This window comes from Canis aureus, chromosome 1 (genome assembly GCF_053574225.1).
Source record: "Canis aureus isolate CA01 chromosome 1, VMU_Caureus_v.1.0, whole genome shotgun sequence".
Lineage (NCBI taxonomy): Eukaryota > Metazoa > Chordata > Mammalia > Carnivora > Canidae > Canis > Canis aureus.
The window spans coordinates 33,866,114-33,878,639 of record NC_135611.1 but is presented as its reverse complement, the minus strand read 5'-3'; the positions used below and the strand labels follow the sequence as shown (position 1 = coordinate 33,878,639).

General features: G+C 34.3%; 1 long non-coding RNA gene across 1 annotated transcript in view; it reads right to left on the bottom strand.

Annotated features, from left to right (window-relative positions):
• Positions 1-11,440, bottom strand: part of LOC144283016 (uncharacterized) — a 91,748-nt gene extending 80,308 nt beyond the window's left edge. Inside the window, exon 1 of the long non-coding RNA XR_013351394.1 lies at positions 11,367-11,440. This is a non-coding gene — a long non-coding RNA (uncharacterized LOC144283016). The remainder of the gene's footprint in view (positions 1-11,366) is intronic.
• Positions 11,441-12,526: the final 1,086 nt, after the last annotated feature.

Genomic DNA, 12,526 nt, shown 5'->3' with positions numbered 1-12,526 from the left:
GTAATTGCATAAAGTAGTACATTTTAATACAAGTATCATTTTAAAATATGCGCACATACTTTTCTCCCCCTTTGCCTTACTGTCGTGCTGTAAAATAAACTTACAGGGCTTAGTCCTATATTTAAACTGAATGATAGAGAGTCTTGCTTGAGTAGAGGAAAACAATTAGGGTTATAAAACCAGTCAGTGGAAAAATTAGTGGATTTTGAACATTATAATTCTTGATGGAAAGTTCAAGATAATTCATGTCGGCTAGTCAGAACACTTAAAAATATTGAGAAATAAATGCATCTGATTGAACAGGAGTCCTACTTCATTGACTGAATGAGGAAAAGAAAGCAATCAATGCTAAGATCCTTACGCGGTCGTGGGAGTTGTTGACTATTCTGCCTCCAACTTGGGAAATAGATCTAATTAAGGGAAGTTTGCCTTAACGATTTGCCTTAGGATCACAATTAGCAGACACTCTGGGGACTGCTGCTTCTACTTAGGGTCCTCCAATTTGACTATACTGTTCTCCAATATCGGAAATTAATGAAAGCTTCATGAAAGAGATATATTGTCTGCCCTAGTGAATCAGTCCCTCTTAAGACTACAATTTCCTTAATCATGTTAAGTGTTGCTCTACAACTCATAAGGAAAAGTTTCCAAATACTTATCTTTTTGTATGAAATATGACCTTTTCATTTTAGGTTATGACAGATGGCAGCTGTCTGTAATAGCCAATGTGAAAATAAGTGATTGTCTAGAGATTCATTCTTTACTCAAAAATTTTTGACAGCCAACTCTGCAAACTGATTTTTCATTATAAGGACAACAAGATTCTCAACAAAGTTATGTTTCAAATAGTAATGTGTGTTATATAGTAGTATTTTATAGTTTTATGGCAGAAAACAAGCATTGTATCAGGCAGTTTATAAATGGCTCCTAATAATGCCCACTTCCGGGCATTCAAACCCTTTGTAATCTACTCTCCATGAACATTGCCTGAAGCTACTAATCTGTTTTTATAAACAGAATAAGGCAAAAGTGAGAGAATGTCAATTCTAAGATAAGGCTATTAGAGACTGCGATTCCCATCCTGCGGATGCTCTCTAGATCTTGTCAACTTGCTCACTATAGTGAAGCAAACTGGTATATTATGAATTGCCCTGTGATCCTGTGAAGTTGCCCACGAGGCAAGGGACTGAGGTTTTCATCCAACAATGACCAGTGAGGAACTGAGTTACTCTTATAGTCCATAAGGAATTGATTCTTGCCAAAAACCACATGAGTGAGCTTTGAAATCAGATCCTTCTCTGGTTGAGTCATTAGATGTCTACCTTCCCCAAAACTTGATTGCAGTGTTGGAGGAGATTTTTTAGAAAGAACAATAAAATTTGAACCCGAATTTCTGATCCACAAAAATTACGAGGAATAAGTGTTATTTTAAGCCATCAGCTTATAGGGTAATTTGTTAGGCAGCAGTAGATAACCAATGCAAACATACATGCCTAATATTGTTTAAACTAGAGAGATTGACCCAACAATGAAAGAAAGCTGGTATGACTAGCATTACCAAAAATGTCTCAGAATTATTGGATTCAAGCAGCTATACTAAATTTTTTTTTTTTTTTTTTTTTTTTTTTTTGAGAGAGAGAGTGAGCAAGTGCATGCACACCAGCAGGAGGAGGGTCAGAGAAGAAATAGGCTCTTCACTGAGGAGTGAGCCTGATATGGAGGCTCAATCCCAGGACCCTGAGCCAAAGGCAGACACTTAACCAACTGAGCTAGTGTTGCTTTTTTTATTGTATATGAAACTATCATATTGTATAAACTAGGGTGTGCTTGTATCTTTATATGAATATGGAACTTTAGTAAAATTCACATAACTGCCTTGCCATATAATAATATTAAGAGTTTGAAGATAGTAAAAAAAATCAAATAACCAGAAATTTTTTGAATTAAAGAGACTCCTTAAATATGCAAATGAAAATTTTGGTATTCAATAGAAAATGATTTATAACTATTTTAAAAATAAATTAAATCTGATTCTTCATATTAAAGGTATAAATAAGTCTGTTGTCTCTACTTTATGCTGGAAATCTTTGGCCCAGTTCACCTTTTATTTAAAAGGACTTTATTTTTAAAGCAGTTTCAGGTTCATAGAAAAACTGAGTGGAAAAACACAGAGATTCTTCACATACCTCCTGACCCTCACTCAGGTATGTAGCCTCCTAGACAAACATCCCCTGGATATAATAGAGTGATGTATTTGTTACAATTGATGAATCTAGGTTGATACATTACTATCACCCAAAGTCCATAGTTCACATGAGGAGTCACTCTAATGTAATATAGAGTATTGTACATTCTATGGATTTGAACAAATAAATGACATATATTCACCATTATAGTATCATAAAGTAGTTTTACTTCCCTAAAAATCATCTGTGTCACATCAATTCATCACTTCCTTTCCCCAACCCCTGGCAACCACTGATCTTTTTATTGTCTCCATAGTTTTGCTTTATCCAAATGTCATAATTAAAATTATACAATATGTAGCATTTTCAGACAATCTGCTTTTATTTAATAATATTCATTTAAAGTTCCTCCTTGTCTTTTCATGGCTTGACAGCTAAATTTTTTTTTCAATGCTGAATAATTAATGTTCCGTTATCTGGGTATACCACAGTTTATTTGTCTGTTCACCTACTGAAAGACATCTTGTTTGCTTCTGACTTTTGGGAGTTATGAATAAAGTTGCAATAGGCATCTGTGTGAAGATTTTATGTGGATATAAATTTTCAAATTATTTGGGTAAATACTGAGGAATCTCATTGTTGTATTGTATGATATGGTGATTAATTTGTATGTGTCAATTTGACTAAGCTAAGGAACACCTGGGTATCTGGTAAAATAGTCTTTCTGGGTGGGCCTGTGAAGGTATATCTGAAAGGACTTAGTATATGAATCATTAGATTGAGTAAAGAAGAAAGCTCTCACCAGTGTGGGTGAGCATCATCCATTCTCTTGAGGATCTGAGTAGAACCAAAAGGTGGAGGAAGAATGAAATTACCCTCTTTGCTTAAGCTGAGATGTCCATTTTTCCTACACTGAGACATCAGTGCTCCTGTTGTGCTTCCAGACTGATTGGGAATTATACCAATGTCTCTATTCTCAGGCCTTCAGACCTGGGCTAGATTATACCAACTGTCTTCCTAATTCTCCTGCTTGCAAAGACAGATCATGAGACTTCTCAACTTCAATAGCCATGTAAGATAATTTATATAAATTTCCCCTTTCTTTCTTTCTCTTTCTTTCTTTCTTTCTTTCTTTCTTTCTTTCTTTCTTTCTTTCTTTCTTTCTTTTCTTTCTTTCTCTTTCTTTCTTTCTTTCTTTCTTTCTTTCTTTCTTTCTTTCTTTCTTTCCTTTCTTCTTTTTCTTTTTCTTCTTCTTCTTCTTCTTCTTCTTCTTCTTCTTCCTTCTCCTCCCTTTCTTTCTTTCTTTCTTTCTTTCTTTCTTTCTTTCTTTCTTTCTTTCTTTTTTCTTCTTTCTTCTTTTTCTTTCTTTTTTCTTCCTTCCTTCTTTCTATATATCTGTCATCTTTTTATATCTTTTTGGTTCTGTTTCTTTGGCAAACACTAATCAGTTTTGGTACCAAGAGTGTTTTTAGAGAAACAGAATTTTAAGGATGAGTTTCTGAATTGGTTCTGAGGTTTCAATTTCTGGAATTGGCTTTCTGATCTGCCTAGATATAAAGATGCAAATGATTCAAGTTCAAGTAATAAAAAGAACACTGATAGTCCATGATGCCAACTGTTAAAGATATGCAAAAATCTGCATTTGATCCTTCTAATCAGCCATTTATAAAGAACGAAGAACTAAGTGACTAGGTATATGAAAGTTTCAAACATTTTTGGAAAACTAAGAAAACATAATTATGTTGACCTGTGGCTTCTTTTTTTAATATTTTATTTATTTATTTATTCATGAGAGACACAGAGTGAGAGAGAGAGAGAGGCAGTGACACAGGCAGAGGGAGAAGCAGGCTCCATGCAGGGAGCCTGACATGGGACTCGATCCAGGGTCTCCAGAATCACAACCTGGATCTGAAGGTGGCACGAAACCACTGAGCCACACGGACTGCCCTGGCCTGTGGCTTCTAATGTCACTGGACATAGTGTTGAAAGAAATAAGATGAGCTCAGGAATTCTACTTCCCAGTATAAGTACTGCATAGATGAATGAAAAGCTTCTAGATGTGCCCAATAAGGTCTTGTCTCCACTAGATACAGGGCTGAAATGTCTGAAAATCAAACTCAAAATTTCATTCTCCAATTGGCTGAATTATAACAAAAATTGAACTCCCAGCCTCAGAAGGTTTCCTCTGTTAAAGTGAGGATATTGATTGGGAAGGAATGAAATCCTACAAATTGGGATGGGGACTTTGGGAAGACTTTGAGATCTTTAGTTATTCTCCTTCTCCTTCCCCTCTCCTCCTCCTCCTCCTCCTCCTCCTTCTCTCTCTCTCTCTCTGTCTCTGTCTCTCTCTTTTTCTTTTTCACAGTGGTAGAGGTCTTCCTTTCCCAGTAGAAGTGGCCCTTTCAACCCCAGTGGTATGAGCCTTTTCACATAAGCTGAATGAATTTACCCTGAATTGCCCGAGGTAGTAATAATAATGGCCTCTCTTGAGGCAGTTGCCATGAAAACAATGCTGATATTTTTCAGGACTTACTCCCACCTCCCTGCACTTCTATACTTTTAACTAAATGTAAATCCCAGCAGACCCCTAAAGCAAAGTATGACACATGATGACATTCACCACACTCCAAAAGAAATACTCAAATTTTCTAATTTATACAAAAAGACATCTGAGGAAAGTGTTGGAGGTAGATACTAAGGGCATGGGATATTGATGGAAGGACTATAAAGTTGGATCAGACTGAATATATTGACATGGGCCCAGTAAATAGAAATTATTCTTTAAAGTTGCATCTTGCAGAAATAGAAAGGACTCTACCATTTTGGTTGGTTGAATGTGGACCAAAACATGAGAATCTTGGAAATGCCAGATCTCCCTTGGTTTAACATAGAGGAAAGGATTCAGAGGGTTAGAGAGATTGAAATATTAAAGTGGATTTGTCATTTAAGATCTATTCACTCATACTGGAAGGATTCAGAAGCTATACCCTTCACTAATACTTGAGAGATAAATATGTGAGGAAGTCCCAGGATCCTTGAAGAGCTTCATGATCATCTGTCCAATTAGTCAGATCTTAAAGTGGAAGCTGTAGCCACTCAACTGATAACCTAAATGATTGCTATTTATTTTAAATTTTTTAAAAGTGTTTTATGGCCTAGAATGTGGTCTACCTTAGTAGATGCTCCAAGTGAGCTTGAGACGAATGTATATTTTGCTATTGTTAGATGAAGTAGTCTATATATTACAATCTAAGTCAATTATACCCAGTTGATAGATGGTAGTGTTGAGTTCAACCATTTCCTTACTGATTGATTTTCTGCCTGCTGGATCTGTCCATATCTGAGAGAGAAGTTTTGAAGTCTCCAAATATGGTAGTGAATTCCTCTTTTCCTCCTTACATTCCTATTAGTTTTTGCTTCAAGTAGATGACACTGTATTGTTTGGCACATACACATTAAAGATTGTCATGTGTTCCTGGAGAATTATACCCTTTATCATTATGTAATGCATTTCTTGCTTTGAAATTGTCTTTGTCTGAAACGATTACAGCTTTTCCTGTTTCTTTGTATTTGTGTTTGTATTTGTGTCCTTAATTCATTTCCTTTTAATCTGTGTCTTTATATTTAAAGTGGGTTTCTGGTAGACAGCATATAGGTGGATCTTAATTCCTAATCCATTATGACAATTTCTGTCTTCCAATCCATGCATTTAAACTATTGACGTTCAAGATGATTATTGATAAATTGGAATAATATCTTCCATATTCATTACTGTCTTCAATTTGCTGTTTTTGTTCTTATTTTTATTTTCCATTCCCTTTCTGCTTTTGGTGGTTTTAATTGAATACTTTTTAGGAATCCAATTTTTCCTACTTTTTTAAACATTTACATTGTATTTTTTCCTTTTTAACTTTTTTTAGTGGTTGCCCTAAAATTTACAATCTATATGCTTTTACAATTAATCTAGATCTTCTGTCAAATAATACTATATTACTACCCAGGTAGTGTCAGTACCTTATAATAACTATATAACCCTAATTTTTTCCTCTTGTCCCTTTGTCTCTTGTATCATTGCTGTCATTTATTCTTATACATAAACATGCATAGATACACACACACACGCACACCCACACACCCACATAAGCATACATAATTGAATACATTGTTCTTATTATTTTTTTTTAAATATACTGGGATGCCTGAGTGGCTCAGTGGTTGAGCATCTGCCTTTGGCTCAGGGCGTGATCCAAGAGTCCAGGGATCAAGTCCCACTTTAGGCCCTCTGCATGGAGCCTGCTTCTCCCTCTGCCTATGTCTCTGCCTCTCCCTGTGTCTCTCATGAATAAATAAATAAACTCTTAAAAAATTAAGAATCTACTATTATCTGCTAGATCAATTAAGAGTAAGAAAATTAAAAAAAAATTACTTTACTTTCTCTTACATCCTCTCAGATATTCTTCCTTTTTGTGTTGTTTTGTTTTATTAAAAAAAAATAGGAGAACAAAGCCAGACTTAATCTATTACTAGTGATAAATTTGATTTAATAAATTGGGGGAAGATGGATTTTGGAGAACTTTGCTTTGAAGGGTAATACGTTTTTATTTTATCCTGAGGTCAGTACAGTCATTGAAGATTTTATCAAAGAGATAAAATATTGAAAATAGCGTTTGTTCTTCCTGCCTTTATATAGACCCAAGTTCCTAACTTTTATTACTTTTCTTCTCTCTAAAGAACTTCTTTTAGCATTTTTTTTTGTTAGACAGATCAGTGGCAACAGATTCTCTCAATATTTGTCTTTTTGTCTTATCCACTTTTTGTTAAGATTTTATTTATTTATTTAAGATAGAGAGAGCATGTGAGTGGGGAAGCGGGGTGAAGGAGGGAAAGGGAGAGAATCTCAATCATACTCCATGCTGAGCAGTGAGCAAGATCTCATGACCCTGAGATCATGACCTGAGCCAAAAGCAATCATTGGACACTTAACCAACTGAGCCACAAAGCACCCCAGTGTTTTCTCCACTTTTGAAGAATATTTTCTCAGGATACAGAATTCTAGGTTAGTGGATTTATTCTCAATACTTTATATATATCACTCCATTTTACTTGTTTCTAATGACTTAGGCAGGTGTGAGGAATTCTAGTCAAGTACTTTATAGGCTCTCCTTTACTTAGTATTTGTCTGAATTTCCCCCAAAATGATTAGATAAGGGAGATGTGGCTTTTTGGGAGGGCAAAAGACCACAAAGTAAAGTGTAATTCTATAACATCCTATCATATTAACTATGATTGCAGCCTGAGGAGCCTATTAACTTCCTCCCCTCCAAATTACTTTTTTTCTCTCCGTTTCCATGCTATACTCTTTGGAAGGAAGTCCCTATCCATAGCACACAGTTAAAAGGAGAGTTATGAGGCACTTGGGTAGCTAGTTGAGCATCTGACTTTTGATTTCAGCTCAGGTCATGATCTCAGTCATGAGATTGATCCCCAGGTCAGGCTCCATGCTGAGTGGAGAGTCTACTTGAGATTCTTTACCTCTCTCTCTGCCACCTTCCAAAAATAAATAAATAAATAAATAAATAAATCTTTAAAAACAAAAGAGAGAATTATATTCTATGTCCTTAAGGACAGAGTATTTACATAAATTATTTGGAATTCATTTTCATATCAGTTGGATAAATTCTAGAAGCATGATTGCTGAATCATGTGGTAAGACTGTTTAACTTTGTAAATGTGATGGTTAAAATTTATGTTTAAACTTGGCTATACTACTGTGCTCAATTATTTGGTCAAATACTAATATAGATGCTGTGAAAGCATTTTGTAGATGTGATTGATATCTATAGTCAGTTAACTTTAAACAAAGAAGATGAATCTTGTCTATGTGGGTGGGCCTCATCCAATCAGGTGAAGTTCTTATGAGCAAAACCAGATGCCTTGGAGAAGGAATTTTGCTTCAAGAGTAACATAAAAATCTTTTCTGAGTTTTTAGCCCACTGGCATACCTACAGATTTCAGACTTATCAGCCTCCACAGTAGCATAAACCAATTGCTTAAAGTAAATCTCATAATTCATACAACACATGCACTATTTAAAAAGTCTGCCCATCATTGTTATCTCTTCTTGTTTTGTTTTTTTTTTATTCTGCACAATAATCTCATTTGCTTTTCTCAACTTTCACTAAAGCATGATTTGTTTTTATTTTGTTTTTAAAGATTTTATTTATTTATCATGAGAGGCCCAGAGAGAGAGCAAGGACATAGGCAGAGGGAGAAGCAGGCTTCCTGCATCGAGCCTGATGCGGGACTTGATCCCAGGATCCTGGAATTGTGACCTGAGTCCAAGGCAAATGCTCAACCACTGAGACTCTCAGGTGCCACTGAAGCATGATTTGGGTGCTACATATTTATATTTTTGAGGTTTACATTCAATTGTTTTAAAAACCTATGGCATTTCTTGTGGTGTTCTGGGCCCTGTTCTCATTCTTTTGTTTCATTTTGCAACGATCCCTATCTGTATTTTTCTCTGTCTTTATACATATTTGATTAAATGTGATAAGATTCTATATTAGGTTTACTGGATGGGCAATATCTTAAATTAGAAGACTTCTTAGGAGATAGCGCAAGGAGGACTGACAAGTAGAATCCATCCCAAACAAGGTCACTGCATTTTGAAGTAGCTATTATTTATGGCATATGAAGAGCTGTTATAAATCTGACAGTTGTTTAGTTGAGAGAAGAAAGGAGATGTTGAAGAGATGTAACTGTCTAAATATTAGCAATGCTGTGGTTAGGAAAAATAAGATTTCTTTCTGGATGCAGCAAAGTACAGATTTCATCCCAAAGTATAAGAAAACCATGTTACAAAAAGATGTAATGTACACTGGTTTAAATTTCTGGGGAAGTTAATTCCCCACCATAGGGGTTCATATGCAGCTCAAATGACCTATTGCCAAAAGGCCTTTTGAAACTGATTCCTTATTTTGATGGATATTTGATTAGATGGTTTTTTCCTACTATGAGATTATATGTAAAAGGCAAAAGAAAAGATTAAGCAAAACTTGATTTTATAATTTATATGGGCTTACTATTTGAAAAGAGAGGCGTTTAAAAATTTATTTTTCTTTATTTAAAAACCCACATTTCCAAAATGCTAGAGTTTGATTCTAATGATACAGTTGATGAATGCAAATTGGATTCTAAAGTAATTATGCTTTCCAGTCCAATAATCATAAACAGCTTTAACAACTTTCCTTTTGCTCTAGATCAAAGTAAACTATATTTAAGTTGGCTATTTAGAAGTAAAAGGCATGCATAAAAATATATGTAGAGGAAAATAATGTCTTAAAATTGAAAATTTATTTATTAGGCAGAGGCAAATCATTTCAGGAGAACAAAATGTGTGGCTGTCAGAATATTTATAAAAGTATTAACTGTGCTTTTGCTTGTCTTTCAATCATCTCTTTCTAGTATATGAATTTTAAATTGCTACCTGAATTTCTAATCAAACCTATTATCTTCCTCTTTAAATTATAATATTGTCACCAGTTTTCTAAGGTAAGAGTATAATGTTTATTTTAATGACAGATTTAAAGTAAATAAAAATTATACATATCAGTGAACTAATTATTAGCAGAATATAGTTAAATTCTTTGTGTAGTACTTCCTTCCAATTTAGAAAGCATTTATCAAAGATATCTTATTTGAGGTTATCCTGTGAGGTATTACTTCTAGGTACCTCAAAATAATTTTCCTTTCGAGTCAATACCACAAGAGGCATTTTAGCTGTTCTTACCTGTGAAAGAAGCTTCCCCTCTTGCTCTGATTTCTACGTGTATATGGTTTCAAAAATGACTTCAGCAATGCTCTCATGGCCCTAACTGCGTCTGCATGCAATGAAAGCTACCCACACAATTTCCACTAAATATTACAAAATTTAGATTAGATTTAAGGGGAATCTGCATTATTCACTTTATGGGTAATTAAAGCTGCATCTGAACATGTGTGGTGTTTTTTGTTTTGCTTTAAATATATGTGTATTTATGTCCATTTTTATTTCTATTTCCTAAATAGTCAATTAAATGTATACTGCTATTCAGTATAAATACAAACACAAAATGTGGTTTAATTTGATTAGATATAGTTTCATATGTTTTCAAGTAAAGTTATAAAGCTATTAAGTATGTTTTATTAGTTATTAAAATTATTTTGACACAAAACATGCAGATGAGGAAATTTTAGGTTTCATTATGCATATATTACATGGATACTTTTGTAAGTCCCAGTGCTGTACCAGAGAAGATGCTAGAGTCTGAAGCATAGTAAGCAGTTAGCAAAAATATTTCTTTATGAATAAACCAGAATGAAGAAAATAAACCCCTTGATTACCAAATTGAATGTCACAAGTTCCATACACTAATATTTTGTATATTTTCATAGAAGAGTGCCTCAAATTCTCAATTACAGTTTATATGCTAGTGATAGGAAATTAACAAATTTAAATGGCAAGTGTTAGGGTCTTTAACAGTTTAGGAGAAGCAGAAATTATAAAGGGGGTCACGAGGTCAAGGTTTCAAAAGGGAGGTCGACTATAAGGAGATATGTAAAAACTCTGAAGGGTGGAAGCTGATATGGTTGAAAGATAGTTATTAATACTAACCTGCAAGATAGTTATTGATACTAACAAAATCTTAACATCATTGAATGGGAGATGGGGGACATTGAAGAGTCCTATGTATCTTTAGAGCTCCAGATTATTTCATTACATAAATGCTTAAATATAACAATGTTTATCAAACTGCATTAAAGTTGAATGTAGTACGTTTATGAATGTAGAAACATGTCTAGCAATTTATAAAAATGTATCTTTTAAAATATTTGCACCTGGTGGTAGAGTTCCTTTGCTTTTGAAGTTTTCACATGAAAAATCTCTTTTTTTCTTACAATGCTAGGAATGACAGATATGTATGTTTTATCACCTGCAAACTGTTCTTTATCCATTTTCCTCAGTGTTCAAGAAAAGTGATGTCTGGGGATCCCTGGGTGGCGCAGCGGTTTGGCGCCTGCCTTTGGCCCAGGGCGTGATCCTGGAGACCCGGGATCGAATCCCACATCAGGCTCCCAGTGCATGGAGCCTGCTTCTCCCTCTGCCTGTGTCTCTGCCTCTCTCTCTCTCTCTGTGACTATCATAAATAAATAAAAAAAAAATTAAAAAAAAAAAAAAAAAAAAAAAAAAAAAAAAAAAAAAAAAAAAAAAAGAAAAGTGATGTCTGTCATAAATACATATTAGTAATGCGAGTAGATAAAGACAAAGTAGGCAATTTGCATTTATTATTCTCTTTCAGTTCTAGGATACAAAATTATTTTGGCTTTGGGGAGTTTCACTAATGTTCATGATTTCATACCCATTAAATAAGTCAGAAGATATTATTTTTAATCATTAAAAATTTTTTTTTGAAGTCTGAGCACTTGAGATATCTGTATCCTAAACAAATTTAGTTTTTGCTTCTATACCACTGCACATATCTTAGCACACAATAATTACTGTTTTTATATGATTTTATGTTTATTTCTTTTTGGACACTTATTGAGTATAGTTTACATGCCATAAAATTCACCAATATTAACCATAAACATAAATTATTCTAATAAATTTGTACAGTCAGGCACCCTTTGCCAAAAATCAGTTTAGAACATGTACAGTACCTCCAGGCTCCTTCATGACTGCTGCTCCCAGCCTTATCCCCAAACAGTTGTAATGTTGAGTATGTGTATATGTGAATGCTACATTTTCCCTTTTCTAGAAATTTTACAGGAATGAAATTACATAGCATGTAGTCTTTTGTATCTTTCTTTTTCTCAACATTATTTTTTGAGATTCATCCATGTTTTTGTGTGTTCAGAATTACTTGTGAGTACCCATATGCATCTCATTTTGTTCATTCTCTAGTTGAGATGAATTCTGTTTGTTACAGTTTTGAACTATTATGAATAATGTTGCTTTGAGAATTGGCATACAGGTTTTTCAGTGAACATATGTTTTTATTTCTCTTGCATATATTCCTTGGAGAGGAATTGCCAGGTCCTATGATAAGTGCATACTTTGCTTTAAACACACACACCAGCTACCGCACTATCCATTTTATATCCCCAATAGCAATTTTTGAGAGATCCAGTTTTTCCGTGTGTACTCCCTGACACATGGCAAAATCAATCCTTATTTTAGGCATTTTTGTAGGCATGCAGTGGTATCATACTGTGGTTTTAATTTCCATTTTCCCAATAACTGGCCCTTCTGAGCATCTTTTTCATGTTATGTGCTCTCTCAGCCTCTTTTTTGGTTA